The following is an 18879-nucleotide window of genomic DNA, read 5'->3' on the forward strand; positions in this document are numbered from 1 at the left end:
AAAGCGTGAAGAATTTGTAAATAGAAAAGGTATAAGCTTAGTCTACACTCTGTCACTTCTTACTATATCTCTTTAACTTAAACAGATAATCTTACATTTCATGCTACCCTAGCTTCTTGTTCCTGGAGTGAAGTATAATGAGTTTGAATCTGAACTGTAGCCTAATAATGGATTGTTAGAGCGAATTGACACAAGTACGGCTTCTCTCATGAGGAAAGCAGTAGGTAGGTTATCATGTCTATCGGCATCTCATCGCACTAAGTTTGTGGCACAGTCTAGTATATACAGTCACGAAGCTCAATACGTAGCAAATATGCATCCATAGATAGTTGCTAACCAGTAGGATCGCTAATATCGCCTCATTACAAGCAATGCGAAATAGTACCGGCACAGTCTATTGTTTCTAGCAACCTCATAACTTAAGCTTCGTGACTGTATATACAGGGACATAATTTTATTTTTACTTGCATTTTTATTGTACCTGCATTTCTGAATGTACTTCACTCCCACCCCTTCACTAATGTCCTTGCTCCCGTCAGACACACAAATTTACGGCCGCTGTTGCATTCGAAGTCTTCAAGCAGTGAAGTAAATACTGCAGTGTATAGAGTGTTTCATAAATATGGTTGCGTTTTCTATAGAAGAAAGAACCTAGGCTATATAAATAATATCGTACTAAAAAATTATATTCATGAAACGATAAATTCAATTTCAGAGAATATGCTTCAAAATGTTTTTAATAATATGCGTAAAGAATTGAAGGCTGCATTGTAATGAACGGCAACCATTTTCAGCAACTTGTTTAAAAATTCAGATTAGCTTTTTTTGAATTGAGGTGGCTAGAAGCAAAGGAATGCTAGTGACATTTGTAATAACATGAGTTAAGTGCATCCAGTGTAAGCTAAAGTATCTAAAATTTTAGTGGCAAAGGGATATTTTAATCGCATCACACATTAAATTTTAAATAAAAATTTCACCGATTTTACGAAAGCTTAAATATTTAAACCCCATTTTCTGAAAAGTAACTTAAGTGCACTTACAGCCCTTTACTTATGACCCCCTCAATTTAAATGCACTCTCTATATTGTATGTTAACACCAATAATTAATATGCTAAATAAAGTAGACATTACATAACGAACATATCCGCCTGAAAAGTTGAGTTTTTGAAAAAAGAATGTTACTACTCTACTGTATTTTGATAAATTCCGTAAAAGTGATGATCAAACTGAAAATCGTAATATCGTATTTCCCTACAATATAAATGGATACACTACTTTTCTCTCCTCCTATACCTAGTAAAATGATTTGTTTACATATTGCACTAGTAACATCAAACTCCTGTAATGGAAGGGGGCAACAGTGTTTCCGAGAATAGCCAGGTTAATGTTAAAAATGTTGGTAAAAATAAAGTGATGTCCCTGTACTAGACTGTGTTTGTGGTGTATAGCATTCGATCTAATAGTGTCATAACAAAAATTCTTTCGGCAGCGTTCACATCTACTGAAAGCACCTTCATGTGCAGATGACTCTGCCGGCTAGACGCAAAGTTTTCATTCATGGTGGTTTTCTTAACTAATGTTTCATAAGTAAGAATGTTCTGTTTTGCAGTTCTACCCAATTATTTTATAACAATGATAAGCTAATTGAAATACTTATGACTTATAGACCTACAGTATATGTTATGATATTTTGTGTGGAGACAAGCTACTATCCCTAGGTAGTCTGTTACAATAATTATTTATCCAACACATAAACAATTTGTACTTGCCGGGAATTGAATTCAGGTTTCACTCTAGAAAATCTCTAGAAGCTGCTCATCTAACAAATACCTCATTGTTAGTATTATTATTATTATTATTATTATTATTATTATTATTATTATTATTATTATTATTATTATTATTATTGACCACTAAGTATGTGTTTCTATAATTCTTCTGTACGTGCATGAATATTGATATTTTTAGATCTTCTCCCTAGAAGGATAAAATTATTAGGTTTTATCTCAATTTTAATATACTTAATCTTTCGATCAGGGTAATAATTTACTAATTATTCATTTGTAGAAAAACTGATTCAATATTATGTTCTCAACGAACTGTTAAACGCCAGGAATTGACATATCTTAAATCATAGCCAGGAAGAGAAAGATGAGATGAATAAATGTAAGGAAGTCAGCTACCTAATGTGGTTTGAAATATCTCGTGCTCTAAAGCCTTTTAATAGAACAGAATTTCCTAAAATAGTAATAATAAAAAAAACTTAAATAACTTGTACATAAGAAGTTTTTAATTTTGAAAAACTACGAATTTCTGGACCAAGTATCGAGAGAAGAATTTAGAAAATTCCTGTTTATATTCAAGACAAAGTTTAAAAAAGAAGCACGAAAAATCGTATATTATTCACTGGCTCTTGATGACAGCAGTGACATTACTGATACAGCAAAGCATGAGATTTTTATCCGCGGGATTGAACAAGATGTTAGTACAGGAACCACCACTGGTTGTACTTTTCATACCAAGTACCTTTCGTCCGTGTCCTTACTCCATAGGCTGTCTGTCGCATGTAAGCACTGCAGCTCGAGTGTCGGTCACCGCTGATTGTAGACGTGTATAGTGTAGTTTAGTTCCAGGAATTGTCGTTACTTCTTCTGAAGAGGATTATATTAACTTCTTTGTATATACAAATGGCGCAACAGAAGTTGGAGACAAGATTTTTTACAGTAAGTTACAGTTTTAAACATTAGTCATCTTTTTATCTTGTAATGTAGCAGATGATGATACTGTAATAATTTAATTATCATAATGCATAGTTATGGGATATGAATTCCTAGCAATTAACAGACAAATAATCTCGTGTTGCTTTTTGTTTCATAAAGTTGTTACATGAAACTACGGGTATGTTACACGAGTAATAACAGTCATTACTTTGTATCAACTGTCTGTTTTTGTACTAGCGGAATACAGTGTTCACTGCACAGATATCCAGTTTCTTTTTTGTTATACACATAATGTATTGACAGACACATTTTTTGTCAGTTATTTTTTTTACTAAATTTACTTATTATCTACTTCCTTTATATGTTCGTCAAAACAGCTATAGTGATTCACGGTAATATGTAGGCCTACTTAAGCCGTTTTATTACAAGTTAGATCCGCGGTAAAATACTAGTTTTCATCTGATAAGCATAGCATTTTGATATAGTGTCGCTAAATAACCAACTGTAAAAATGAAAATAAAATAAATACCCTCCGTAGGGAATTGGCCGTTTTTGATTCGACGAACTAGCAGAGTGCGTCATCTCCATTCACGAATGATTTGATCCCTTCAATGTCCCGCGCTCCCTAATTGCCTACGATGTCTTCTATACAACGACAGTGGCGACATTTTGATTGGTAACAGAAGTCCCACAATGCCTTTCAAAACAAGTGAACAAACAATAACAAATTAATATGTAACCTACAAATTACAATGCTTGTGATTTGAATTGGGAGCCTAATTGACCGCGCGAGAAAGAAAATAAATATTTAAAGTTGTTTTATTTCAGTTTCTAGTTTTTGTTGCCGACAGTTTAGATTATTTCAGTCAGTTCAGATATATAATATTTTATTAAATAGGTAGTGATACTGTTGGTGAAATTAGGTTATGTTTTGTACAGTACATAGCTGATCCATTAATTTATATAGTCAGATTAGGTTTTGTACATGTCTCTTTCATTAATTTATGTCGCTGAGTTAGGTTTTGTATGTATCCGTTCCACTGATTTATATAGTTCGGTTAGATTTTGTACATATCTTCTATTAGTTTATATAGTTAGGTTAAGTTTGACTGAGTAGGTTAAGTTTTGTGTGTATATATATAAAATTTATATCGTTATGTTAGGTTTTATACGTATCTGCTTCATTGATATATAGTTTTATTTCTTTTATTTTCATTTTTGTCTTTTTCGTGAATAGAAGTAAAAAAGAATGAAATAAACACATTACTACTGCTATTATTATTATTTATTATTATTATTATTATTATTATTATTATTATTATTATTATTATTATTATTATTTCTCTCTCTCTCGTTTCCATTATTGCCTGCTCTTCAGGAATATTTTGAATGCCAAATTTTTCTACAATGCAAAACAAAATAGGCCTAATAGTACGAGATCTCTTTTCATGGTGGGGTTATGACTGCACATGAACTAGAGACAGTATCTCAGCAGAAGCAGCCATATCTGATGTATTGCTTACCGGCGTGGAAATATATTATCAAAACAGTAATGATTATATCAACATCAAGATAAATCTTATCTCAAAATACAGGTAGTCAACAAAAATCAAAATCATTTTAAACCCAATATAATTATGGAATCTGTTTAGAAGGCAGGCACGTGAGGTCTCTCAATGCTAATTTAAGATAGTTATGCCTACATTAGGTTGAAGTTAGTTTTATATTATTTAAGTTAAAAAAATTCGTTTCAGTAATAAGAAATAGGTTATATAGACATACAGTAGCTACCTACATATCACTTCATCGAATTGAGGTTATAAATATACGAATTTACTACAGAAATACCTGAACTATGATATTATAGATATTAATGTATGGTACATATCTGTAGCATAGAATTTTAATGCAGTCAATAACTATTATTGGAGGCACTGGCAAACCTCTATTATTCGTTTTTGCAAATTCGGTTTCAGGAATAACTCCCTGTAAAGTTAATTTGAATAATTTCGAGGGAAAAGTTGTTCCGGGGCCGGGCATCGAACCCGGGACCTTTGGTTAAACGTACCAACGCTCTCCCAACTGAGCTACCCGGGAACTCTACCCGACACCGATCCAATTTTTCCCTCTATATCCACAGACCTCAAAGTGGGCTGACAACCGTCAAGCAACCAACATTTGAGTGCACACTAACTCTGTGTGATTTTAAATTGTGGTTTTCTGTTACGTACAGTGACGTGTACTATGCAAATTAAGCTTTCAGGAATAACTCCCTGTAAAGTTAATTTGAATAATTTCGAGGGAAAAATTGTTCCGGGGCCGGGCATCGAACCGTTTTTGTCAATCAGTCGTCGAAAAGATGAGCAATCTCAATAAGTTTCTTTATAAAATCGGAACCGTTTTTTTTAATTCTATATCATTATAAAATTCCACGGGATTGTTTTTAGGCCTATCCCTAATGTAGCGCTTTCGTACATTGTTCACTAATTGTGCACGTTCTAATAAATAATTCGACAACCTCCAAGACGTCCGCCATTTTTCTACAAAGTGACACTTTCGGTTCAAAGTGTGGTCGGAAGTACACTTTCATCCAAAGTGTTCCTTTGCATCAAAGTGTCGACTGTGCAACGGAAAAGTGATACTTTACGTCTTCCAAAGGACACTTTAATCGAAAGTGTCGACTATGAATACCAGCCTTATATTCAAATCAAAAGTAGGCCTATATTTATACCAGTAATGGCCCGCCAGAACATGCCCAAGTCTCTTTGGTGTATACGTAGGTTGCCAGAACGGGCCGTCAGAACATACTGTACTGTATAACCAGAACAGTCTCTTCGCAGTGTTGCCAATTTAGCTTTTTTCAAGTTAAATCTGTCTTTTTCTATGTTTAACTTAGCGGCAAAAAAAAATCCATCCCGCTCAGAGGGGAATCTAGCTTATTTTCTTCGCTTACACTATTGCCAATAGATGTGATACATAAAGTAGATACCCATACAAGAAAGGATCAAGACGTAATGTCTCACCGAATACTTCACAGCAGAGATATTGCCGCCACTGCAAGTACTTCTTCATGGCTATTGAACATCGAAGATTCAAATATTGACTCTAATTATCCTGAGGAGATCTCTATTTAAGTCAAGTAATTGTAATTTCAATTATTCAGTATTAAAACATATGATATAAAATTAACAGTGCCTATAAATACAATTTTGAATTACTTAATTTCGAAGTTTTTTATGAAAAATCTAGCTTTTTTTCGCTCGAAAATAGCTGATATTAAAGTTCCGTCTAGCGGGATTCAGTGATAACCAGTTGACAACACTGTCTCTTCTGTCTAAGTAGGTTGCAAGCACACGCCGATTGACATCCTGTAACTTGCATCGATATGAAGGTAACTAATAAAATTAAAACGAAAAGGGGAAAACTGTGTTTAATAATACACAACTATTAGTTTAGTGAAGCGAAGTGAATCGATTAAAGGATGCGTCTATTCGCTTCAGATGTACAAATCGTAAGTGCAATGCAAATGTTTACTTAAACGAATTTTTAAATTAAGTATTAATGGTTACAGACTCTCCGCATAATCACGTAGAAATGGATACTGAACAAGTGAAACTAGAAACTATCCGAACAGTAGTGAAACGTAAAGTAGGAGAAGACTTACATGCTAAACCGAACATATTGATTTGAAATACTATCGAAGAAAATGGACTTGCAGGAGATATTGGGCATGAAATTATCCAACTATTGAGAAAGTATGCCGTTCTAAGACACCATTTTCCTACCGTGACACGTGATATTGACGAAACCTTCAACTACAGTATATACTGACCACAGTATTATTGTTTACAGAGGTGAGCAATTTCGTTTTGTTAATGTTGAACAAATAATAATTCTGTTTACATGCAAAGATAACTTGAGGCAACTTTGTGTTAGTAACGTTGCTTGTTGACGTCGTACAAAATTTTGTCCAATATCCTTTTGAGAAGATTAACCGCGTACGTAGATGAAATTATTGGGGATCATCAGTGCGGTTTTCGGCGTAATAGATCGACTATTGATCAGATTTTTTGTATTCGACAGATAATGGAGAAAAAATGGGAGTATAAGGGTACAGTACATCAGTTATTCATAGATTTCAAAAAGGCATATGACTCGGTTAAGAGGGAAGTATTATATGATATCCTTATTGAATTTGGTATTCCCAAGAAACTAGTTCCATTAATTAAAATGTGTCTTAGTGAAACATACAGCAGAGTCCGTATAGGTCAGTTTCTATCTTATGCTTTTCCAATTCACTGCGGGCTAAAGCAGGGAGATGCACTATCACCTTTACGTTTTAACTTCGCTTTAGAAAATGGCATTAGGAAAGTTCAGGATAACAGGCAGGGTTTGGAATTGAACGGGTTACATCAGCTTCTTGTCTATGCGGATGACGTGAATATGTTAGGAGTAAATACACAAACGATTAGGGAAAACACGAAAATTTTACTTGAAGCAAGTAAAGCGATCGGTTTGGAAGTAAATCCCGAAAAGACAAAGTATATGATTATGTCTCGTGACCAGAATATTTTACGAAATGGAAATATAAAAATTGGAGATTTATCCTTCGAAGAGGTGGAAAAATTCAAATATCTTGGAGCAACAGTAACGAATATAAATGACACTCGGGAGGAAATTAAACACAGAATAAATATGGGAAATGCGTGTTATTATTCGGTTGAGAAGTTCTTATCATCCAGTCTGCTGTCCAAAAATCTGAAAGTTAGAATTTATAAAACAGTTATATTACCGGTTCTTCTGTATGGTTGTGAAACTTGGACTCTCACTCTGAGAGAGGAACATAGGTTAAGGGTGTTTGAGAATAAGGTGCTTAGGAAAATATTTGGGGCTAAGCGGGATGAAGTTACAGGAGAATGGAGAAAGTTACACAACGCAGAACTACACGCATTGTATTCTTCACCTGACATAATTAGGAACATTAAATCCAGACGTTTGAGATGGGCAGGGCATGTAGCACGTATGGGCGAATCCAGAAATGCATATAGAGTGTTAGTTGGGAGACCGGAGGGAAAAAGACCTTTAGGGAGGCCGAGACGTGGATGGGAGGATAATATTAAAATGGATTTGAGGGAGGTGGGATATGATGATAGAGACTGGATTAATCTTGCTCAGGACAGGGACCGATGGCGGGCTTATGTGAGGGCGGCAATGAACCTTCGGGTTCCTTAAAAGCCATTTGTAAGTAAGTAAGTAACGTTGCTCCTCCAGATGTTATGTTTTTCTATTTGCCTTCTTTCTTCACTCAGTTGTACACAACCCATGTTTATACAAACAATTTCTACATTCCTCTAGTGTATTTATGTCTAGAATCAAAATCAACCCAGTGCTACCTTAATATGTGGTCCGAAATTAAGACTTTATGCGTGAGCTTAATAAGATTCGAACTTAATATTGACTGTTTGTACATGAACTTTGAATGTGCTGCACATTCTGCAACTAGAATGTAATTTCCGAATATTAAAATGTTATGCTGCACCTTTCGTTTAGCTCACAGTCTTTACCGTAAAATTCAGCGCAATAGATCTCTCTTAAAGGAATACCTTAACAAAGGTTCCGAGATTGGCAGTTGATTAAAATGATTCCACGGACTAGCATTTTTACCTTACCGGGATTTATCAGAAGCATTTGCTGAACTGGTTTCAGTCGTTCCTACAGCTGATATGACATTCGCAGATTATGTGTAAAATACTTATGTGGATGAAGACTCTACCTTTGCACCTGTTTTGTGGGCTGCTAAATCCTCTCATGACCCACGTACATCTAATGGTCCCGAATTATTTCATTCATTTTACAATAGTCAATAAAATTCTACCATGCCAACCCAAATATATACAGGGTGTAAGGGGTATAAGTGCTGTCCTTTTCACAGTCGTTGGGGACGGTCTACAGGATCAAAAAATGTCCATACAATATGGGGTCAAAACTTGATGTTTTTTTCACAGAAGAAAATATTTCTTCTCTTATTTTATTCGCGTTATACTGCCTATATCGTTAGTAAAATTACGAAAACAATTACATCAGTAGGTACATCTAGCAAAGAGTTAATACTAGTTTAAATAAGTATTTGTGTGTTCCATTAGTTTTCATGAAATTAAATAAAATTGCATGCTTAAATTTGTTAATATTCTGGCGTGAGAGACGTGGCAACGTGTTGAGCAGGCACAGATGTACGTACGTGTCAGTTGGAGTTCTCCCTATCCGTAGGTCTACTGCCGAGCAGATGACAGTTCGGTACCAGGTATTCGATAAACAACTTACAATGTCATTCACAGTTTAGAAATATCATATGTTATTAATTTATGGAGAAAGTCGTCGTAATTCAGTGAGGGGAAAAAGATGTACCATCAATGTTTTCCGCAATGAAGTTTACCTAATCGGTGAAATTTTGTAGCGGTTTCTCAACGATTATTACAAACTAGGAGTCTCTTACCCCGTTTCGAAAATCACACAAACAGAAATTTCTTTAAAAATGGCACTGCTTTACGGAAGCGGGAGAGATTAAAATGTTGCAGATAAGATTCCTGAGATCTGTTAAAAGATGCATGAGACAGGACAAAATCAGAAATGAATACATACTAGAGCTGAACTTGTACACTATAATTGGTAGGATAACTGACTATAGAGAGAAATGGAAAGATAATCCGACAGAATGGAGAACTAACTCTCTTTTATCGAAGATGGAGAGATTCAAGACAAACGCCGGTCTACAGAGGAAAAAATATGATGGGGTTGAAATGGGTCGAAGACTAAATCCACCACGAAGAGAACCAGGACAAGGAAAGACGTTTGCAATATTACACATATGTACAAGCAGTAAAGTACATTAACATTTAAGTAGTCGCGTGGGGTTCATGTTGACCCCCAGTGTTATATGTTGGTTTGTAATATTTTTACGCTTTTGCCTACTTTGTCCAGCTTATCAGTACCTTCCTGAAAGGATATCGGCAATACGACTACTTGATAACTTCCAGTTTATCACTGTCATTTGTTGTGTTAATTTAAGTTTTCTAGGCTGGGAGTTCTGTTGACCCCCATGCGACTACTAATGTCATAAATTAATCCACAAGTAGTAGTGTCATTTTTGTGATTCTATGCGTGAAATCTTTTAGTCTAGAACAGACCTACAGAACTCGCAAAGTAGGGGAACTATGACGTCAGCCTCACTCCACTTCTATTGGGGATGATAGACTTCCGCTCCGAGAATGAATGTTGATGCAGCCGAGCGTAAATAGAACGCCATGACCGCACAGGTAGAAAAGGTGGGTGGGGTAAGAAAGCAGTCGCTCTCAAGAGCTATAGTTCTGCAGCCCTGGTCTAGAAGATTATGGCAAGTAATTATGCATATTAGCTATAAGATTTACATAGAACCAGTATATTTCATATTTTAATTCGTGTTTTAATTGGGGGTCACTCTAACCCCCACGCGACTACTAATGTTACAAATCAGTCCACAAGTATTACAGTGTTACTTTTGTGGTGTATATACTGTACTTGCAAATTATTACTTAAGAACATTTTGGCAAGTAATGACCCATATGAGCTAGAAAGTTTACGTGAAACTATTTAATTATTTTATTGGGTATTTTACGACGCTGTATCAACATCTAGGTTATTTAGCGTCTGAATGATATTAAGGTGATAATGCTGGTGAAATGAATCCGGGGTCCAACACCGAAAGTTACCAAGCATTTGCTCGTATTGGGTTGAGGGAAAACCCTCAGAAAAAACCTCAACCAGATAACTTGCCCCGACCGGGATTCGAACTGTGGCCACCTGGTTTCGCGGCCAGACGCGCTGACCGTTACTCCACAGGTGTGGATCACGTGAAACTATGAATTTTATATTTTAATTCGTATTTTTGCTTGGGAGTCACTTTGCCCCCACACGAGTACTAATGTCACAAAATAGTTCGCGAGTACTTAAGTGTTAATATTTAATCATATTGTCATATTATGAAATAATAATTGTAATCACTTAAAATGAGAAAGTGGTACAAGTTTCCTCTGACTGGTAAAGTGTTACCCCAATTGACTCTGAGATTAGCGTGTAAAATAATATGGTCTGCTTTAAAACCCGTGCATGTAAGCCTACTGTATATCCACTCTAACAACATATTTTGGAAACTCCATGTTGTTATATATTGCATTATACTGCCTCAATTCCTACAACCCCAAACAAGACCATAAAAACGGCATGTAGTGACGCTGAATGGTAGCGACATCTAGCGGTCATATTACAGTTTCTGTCCCTGTCCCTCGTCAAATTTTAACATAAATATTATGACCAGCATCATGCTTGCCAAAAGAAAGGAAAAACAACACGGTTTATATGTCGACATTATCTGAAATTGGATAGTCACAGTTTTAAGTAAAAGTGGAGCCTATCAAAATGGCGGTAGCCTGCGGTGAGACAACTGAAACATCAGTGCATTCATTTGTGACAATAGTGACGCATTCAATAACGCAAGGTGACCGACGGCAGTCATGCAGATTTCATGATATACTAGTTCACCAGCTGTGTGTGTAAAGCACATGAATAATTCGAGATATTTCATATAGGCTTACTAACGGTCTGCTGGGCACATCTTATCCGAACGTGGATCATAAGTAGGCCGGAGACGATCCTTAAAATTCCATTTACGGTTTTATAAAGACATGGTATAGTTATATTTTTCTTTGAAGCTTTTGTGTCCTCAGCCATAATTTTCTCTCTTCTCCACAATAATAATAATAATAATAATAATAATAATAATAATAATAATAATAATAATAATAATAAGAAGAAGAAGAAGAAGAAGAAGAAGAATTAGGGCTCGGAGGTTGATGAAATATCGTCTTTTTTCTGAGACTACTAATGCAGGGTGCTATACAAACTCGTTTCACTTCAACACGAACAACTATAGCCTACTTCTTCCCCCCCCCCCCATATTGGTCCTTTCTTAGGAAATGTTCTACGTTTCGTTGCATTTTTGCACTTTTCTGCTTATGAACGAACTTTTTTTTACACTGTACTCGTAGTCTATATTCGAGAACTTACTGCAGATTGCTTACGCAATGCGATTTCTTCTTACAAAAATTTTTCTTTGCATCAGCCTTGACTCCAGATCACTTGTGTTACATGCTTCCCCAGATCCAACGCAACAGAACAAATACTGCAGCCGCAGTGTCTGTAGTCAGTATATTGTATCACATAAGTAAAGACGTAAAAATGCCGAAAGAAAAACAAAGCAGAGAAAGTTTTTTGCGACAGTTAGGCCGTGAATACACGGGCGCGCTGCGGCAGTAATGCAACAAGGGTCGAACAGAATTCGAGGCCTCGTTCGCTCGTTTGTACGCGATTTCAAGCACGTGCTGCGGCCAGAACGCACACACCTCAAATGCCGCGCAGCGATCCGTTTCTTGTCGGTTTTTCTCGCGAACACAAAGGGATTCGTTGCCGCAGTGTGGACGGGTTCGTTGCCGTTTGTTTCGTGAAGCGCGCACACCCAAAGCATGGAGTGATCAAGTAGACTGGATCTCATAAATTATGCCCTGTCTTGTGGAAACCTGGTGATACTATTATAATAAAAACAACGGAACGTGCCAGTGAATATGCAAGATGAGACAGGGCTCCAGAACGAGCGAAAAAGCAGGATGATAGTTCAGAATTACTGACAGACGCTGTTGGAATTATGTAACCCGCTGCTGGAACGTTAATTTTTTAATTAGTTATTTTACGACGTTCAGTCAACTACTAGATTAGGTTCTATTTAGCGTCGATGAAATTTGTGATAGCGAATTGGTAATTGACGAGATGAGGCCGAGGATTCGCCATAGATTACTTGACATTCGTCTTACGATTGAGGAAAACCTCAGAAAAACACAATTAGGTAATCAGCCCAAGCGGGAATCGAACCCATGCTTGAGCCCAATTCCGGATCAGCAGGCAAACGCTACCGCCTGAACCACGCCGATGGTTTCTGGGAGGTTAAAGATCACTGTTTAACGGTATGAAATCAAATCATTTTGTATCTTTTATCGAAAATAATAGCATATCACGCACTACTAGGAAAAGAATTCAGCAAGCTATTTATGACATTCTTCAAGTCCTCATGGGGGAAGAAATTTTCTCATGAAATTTCGGCCAGTGTATGGGACCGGTGCCCACCCAGCATCGTGATGCACTTGGGGAGCTACGATATTTAGCGAAATCCGGTTGCGAATACCAGCTGTAACGGCTGGGGGGATCATCGTGCTAACCAAACGATACCTCCATTCTGGTTGGATGATCGTTCACCTCTGCTTCGGCATGTGGGCGTGAGGCCAGCAGCCGACTGGTTGGTCTAGGCCCTTCACGGGCTGTAGCGCCACGGATTATTATTTATGACATTCAGGTGAAAGCAAAACGAAACTTATTTGAAATACCAACTTACTATGGACAAGAACGTTTTCATTCATCTGCACCTTCATTTGATGTCTTATTCCTAAATGGGTTACCGTAGACAACCTACTCAATCAATTACTCCCTCAACTTACTATGGTTCAGCTTCCGAACCACCGCAACGTCCTCCGACTCGAGTCTTCTCAAGCCGACTTTAATGACAAAATCTCCAATCCCATTCTTACTACACTACACCCTGTCACTTTCGGATTTGAATCTCTCTCTTGGCTCTCCCCAACATCATCCAGTCAAAACTCCGTCCCCAGAATGTTAATCACATAGGCTACTCCGATAGTCAAAACCAGCACGTTTAATGTCTTCTGTTTTTCATTATTATTTTTAATGAAATGAATAACAATTTTTATGGTATTTGTTGTATATATTTTGCATTCCTATGTTTTATTTTAAAATCATTTTCTTTGGCTGATTTAAAATAGTCGTTTTGACTACACTTAAATTAAAAACATCATTTGGCAAAGTCGGCCTAAGTAGCATGGTTGGTATAGCGTGACCTTCTATGCTCAAGGTTGCGGGTTCGATCCCGGCTCAGGTCGATGACATTTAAATGTGTTTAAATGCGACAGACTCATGTCAGTAGATTTACTAGCATGTAAAGAACTCCTGCGGGACAGAATTCCGGCACACCGGCGATGCTGATATAACCTCTGCAGTTTGCGAGCGTCTTTAAATAAACCATAACTTCTTTTTATTTGGCAATCAAATTTTGATTACTCGAAAAAGAAAATGTTTGTAGTTTCATTGTATGTGTTTCTTCATTACAATGCGACTTCGAAATATTATTGATTTTCTTTGTGTGATATTTCCTATTTTTAACTGTAATTCTCTCAATGTCTCATTATTTGTATTGCAATTAAAATATCCCCATTAAAGAAGCACATTATGTTGGTACTATGATTTAACTCATCTTGATATTTTTCTTTAATGCGCTGACAATTGCTGGGCAAACTTCTGGAATTATTTCTCCGATAATCTGTTTTGAAATTCGCAAAAGGTATTGAAGGCGTGTAAACGAATCCCCTGTCACCAAGAATCGTAAAGTCAGTGCGAACCTGGAATATTGACATATAGGCTTACAGACAATCAATAAAAAATACTGTTTTACATGCTTTTTTAATTACACAATAACATTCTTCAAAGGATGAATTGAGTTTGGTACAATAAATAGGCCTACTGTCCTATCTTGACTTCAGGGTGTTTCTCGCACGTTGGTGGCTGATTTTTTAGTTTGGCCCAATTTTTATCAATAATTCTCCAGAATTGGTGGAAATCAGCCGAGTAGCCATAAGGTTTTTATACTGGCGGCTTATTTAAAGTTTATTACAATTAAAATTTACTCCCTAGCAGCTTCTTGTACAGCCTGTAGGTCTACGTTTGTTTCTGTTGAAAATGTATCCTATTACTACCAAAGCGCAAATAGCAGTTAAAGCTTCCTCGTTTTCCATGGTCGTGCATCGTGCTAGATAGAATGGAACTAGAAAGGTGTTCGAGGCTTGCGCGCTGCTCAGATGGTTCGTATCGTGCGCACCGCTTGTTCGAGAGTGCACAATTTCCTCCGCGCATTATATATTATGTAATGCCGCGTTACTGCCGCAACGCGTCCGTGTATTCCCGGCCTTAGCGACTGAGTTTGCTGAGAATGTATTTTCCACACATGAAATTATACTATTATTTTGTTACAATTTTACATTTAAGATCATGGTCATTTTTTTTAATTTTAATGTCATATTTTCAGAAATTTAAGATCATTTTATAGGTCTATTTTTTTTCTGATTTTTAGGTCATCAACAGAGATAGGAACTTCGTACCGATCACTATCGCCTATGCAGAGTAAGTCCAGCCAGGTGCGACGTCATCAAAACACAGCTGCTACAGCTACTCATAGAAATAGGTACGTACAGTGGAAAGGAAAACAATATTCCCGTTTCGGGAAAAGAAAGCCCTATGGGGCATTCGTAAATGCACAGCTAGTTACATAATTATTATGTTTATGTACAACTATACAAATTGTTACATACATATAGATTGACATTGATACAATTGTTCGTTACATATTTACATCATTTACACCTATAAAATATAACGCAGGGTGTAACATTAAAGAAATGATGCAAAACAATAAGTTAATAATAAAATAATACATTTCGTAAATATCTTGGAAACGTTTACTAAGTAAAAACAAAAGATGGAAACAAACTGAACATGCATGCACATATACACACAGAGTGCTAGGAAATTTACTGTGTTTATACAGGGAATGAATCTCGCTCACATTTGCAGTAGAACAATATGTTGTTGCTCAAACGTCTTCCATACTGCCGATGTGACCCTGTTGCATGCAGTAAGGGTTCTTAACATGAATATTATGATGCACTCCAAGGCGGCCGTTGGTCGCGCAGGTTGCCCGTTTTCTATTCCCATTTCCTGGCTGCTTACACCCTGAATAGCGAGATCGGTGCGAAGTTTCTAGCTCTGGCCATCAACTTCCGAGCAATAATAATAATAATAATAATAATAATAATAATAATAATAATAATAATAATAATAATACCATAATCGTAATAATATCATAATCATAACTTTCCACAAGAATTGCTCCCACTCGTCAATCACGTAGTCTAGTTAAATTTTCGGGCAGAAAGGAAGGCCTGTTCCACACATATACGGCGACATAGGTAAAGGACGAAAATTATACGAAAGCGTTCACATGAACCGGTGCTGTCTATATAATAAAACTGTCCAGCGTGACGTCACCGTGTCTCCTCGCTACAAAAACATGCAACGTCACCGTCTTAACCGACACAACACGTCCTAGAGCAGCGGTCATCAGAACACTGCACTCTCGGGCTAGCGTCTCTTGCCCGCAGGTTTCTTACAGCACCTGCGTGCATTCGTGGCCGCTGGCAGATTTGCTTTCTCCAGCACCGAGGGTGCATATGGCCATGCACTGCTTATCCGTAACCCTTTCGGCGAGTGCTGAAGACCACTGTCGTAGAGGAATGAACAGTTGAATGGCTTCCTTTTCACGTGCCATGTGTAATGCCCTGTACCTTAATTTAGACGGAATGATTGGTCTTCTGATTTACTCAATGTTAGTCTGACTGAACAACCTGGTGGCTGATTGACTAACCGACTGATTGGTCGACTGATTTATTGACATAATGATCGACTGACGAGACAACTGAGTAGTTGAATAAATATTCGATTCCTCGATTGGGTGATCAACTAACTGCCTGACTGATACACTGTCTGATTAGGGATGACTGGCTGAGAGATAAACTGATCTACTGGCTCATTGGTTGATTCAGTGACTATTTGATTGGCCAGTCGACTTACCATTAACTGATGGACTAACTGCCTGACTGTTGTGCTGCCTAATTAATGACTGACTGCTGATCGACTGAACGATTGACCGGCCGACTTATCGATTCATTGCTCGATTGATTAATGAATTGAGTCAATAATTGGTTCATGAATATTTGACTGACTTATTAACAAATCGATTAACTACCTAACTATTACACTACCTAATTAATGACCGACTGACTAGTTGATAGAGAAAGTGATTGTCTCTCTGATACACTGAATGCTGACGGACAGAATTATCGATTCACTGATCGACTGATCGATGAAATTATCTATTGAGTCACTGATTGATTCAGTGACTATTTGGCTGGCTAGTCGATTTACCATTAACTGATGTACTGACTGCCTGACTATTGTACTGCCTAATTAATGACCGACTGACCGATTGGTAAGGGAGGTGATTGATTGTCTGGTCCACTGAATGCTGGCGGACAGAATGATCGATTCAGTGACTATTTGATTGACTAGCCGATTTGCCGATTCACCGATCGATTAATGACTGACTGATCAAACAGGCTATGTGATCGTCTGACTGATCGACTGATGAACTGATCTCCGGATTCACTGAATGATTCAGTAACTATTTCACTGACTAGTCAAGTTACTAATTAACTGATCACATGACCGCATAATCGACTGCCTGGCCGACTGGCAAGTTAACTGATTTAACTATTGGTTGGCGGATGTATTGATAAAGAGACAGACATAATGTTGGATTAATTGATTGATTGACTGATCCCTTCTGCGGACAGGGCGGGTAGTTTCCTATTTTGTTTAACATATCGGCCCTCAGTTAATTACTGTTGTATCCGGTATGTGTACTCTTAATTGACACACGACTTGGCATTTGTATACACAATTTGTATCTTGTCCTGAGCCACATCTGGGTGGCGCATCACTGGACCCCATACCGCACTACTCTTTGCTCTTTAAGGCCGCTTGAATATTTATGAGACTTATTCCAGCAAGAGAGCAAACGAAGGGTTGGAGTCTCAGGTTTGCTGTATATATGAGTTAGTCGAGGTGGGAGGAAGGAAGGAAGGAGGTCTAACAAAGCCGACTTAAGAAGAAACGAGATAATGTGTAGGTCATGAGGGATGGAAATACGAAGAGGAGGGAATAAGAAGGGTTCCAAGGTAGAGACAGAGAGAGAGAGCCTAGTTAATGAAAGATTAATTGTCGTGTCGTCGCATTTCTCTTCCTTCCACACACACTCAAATGAGAGAAACTGGTCTTGCTAATAACTTTGTTCAGACATGTATACAGAGATACTGAAAGAGTCTGAATGAAGATTATTACACTAACGACAACAAACACAGCGCCAGTTCCAATGGAAAGAATAAAAACACTCCTTCTCTTTTAATTACACTATTCTGTTCTGTGATTCTTGTATTCGTAGAACCTGTTATACTTACGAAAAATTGAAGAGTGACTCTTCTGTTTTGAAGGAGTCTACATCGTTCTACATTTGTAGATCTTCATGTTTCATTCTTCAATTAAGTTTCTCCAAGAAGTATTGAATAATTCTCTTCCCTCCAAGTACAATTAATGCATTCTGTGGTTTTGCATTTCTATACCAAAGATTTTGCTTCTCAGAACAGGTTGTACTAGGAAAAGTATGAATATTTGCTTGTTATGGTTTGAAGAAAACTACATCCGCTTCTTTGTTCTATACTTTTGAACAGCTAAAGCAGTGGTCAGCATTTTACGCCTTCTACACTGCTCTGCGCAAGAGCGCTCACCGCTGCACCCGAGCAGTTTGCGAGAGCGGATCCAAAGACATTCGAGGGATAGATAGGCTACTATTACAGTTTAGTATATACAGTTGCGAAGCTTGGGATGATTTTTTGCATTTCTCGCGATAGTTGCTAGCCGCTTAGAGCGCTGTGAGTACTAGGAACAATAGACTGTGTCACTGCCATCGTGATCTAATACAGGCCAAGGCAGACCATGTAACTCGCTTAACCTGATCACGAAGGGCGGCGTTTCAACCATATAAATTAGTTGGAATGCATAAAGAGTAACATATATTTCTCTAAAATGTAGTGTAGTTGCATTAATAAAATTTGAAACAATGATTATGAGACACTTCAGACATAAATCACTTGCGAGTTAAGATGAAATATTATTTTTGGTGTGAAAATTACGTTATTCGTATGTGTAATACTTGTCTTTATTTCGATTAAATATTGCGAAATTCTTGTACATTCATTATGCACGATTCAATAATTTTCAGTTGCACCGCACGGATATTTAGATATATTGAAATTATAGGTTATGTTTACTGTCCCA

At 37.2% G+C, this 18879-nt stretch overlaps 1 long non-coding RNA gene across 1 annotated transcript in view; it reads left to right on the plus strand.

Moving 5' to 3' along the window:
• Positions 1-18879, plus strand: part of LOC138705638 (uncharacterized) — a 160825-nt gene that overhangs the window by 57655 nt on the left and 84291 nt on the right. The window contains exon 2 of the long non-coding RNA XR_011333707.1: positions 15002-15112. This is a non-coding gene — a long non-coding RNA (uncharacterized lncRNA). The remainder of the gene's footprint in view (positions 1-15001; positions 15113-18879) is intronic.

This window comes from Periplaneta americana, chromosome 9, assembly GCF_040183065.1.
Source record: "Periplaneta americana isolate PAMFEO1 chromosome 9, P.americana_PAMFEO1_priV1, whole genome shotgun sequence".
Taxonomy (NCBI): Eukaryota; Metazoa; Arthropoda; class Insecta; order Blattodea; family Blattidae; genus Periplaneta; species Periplaneta americana.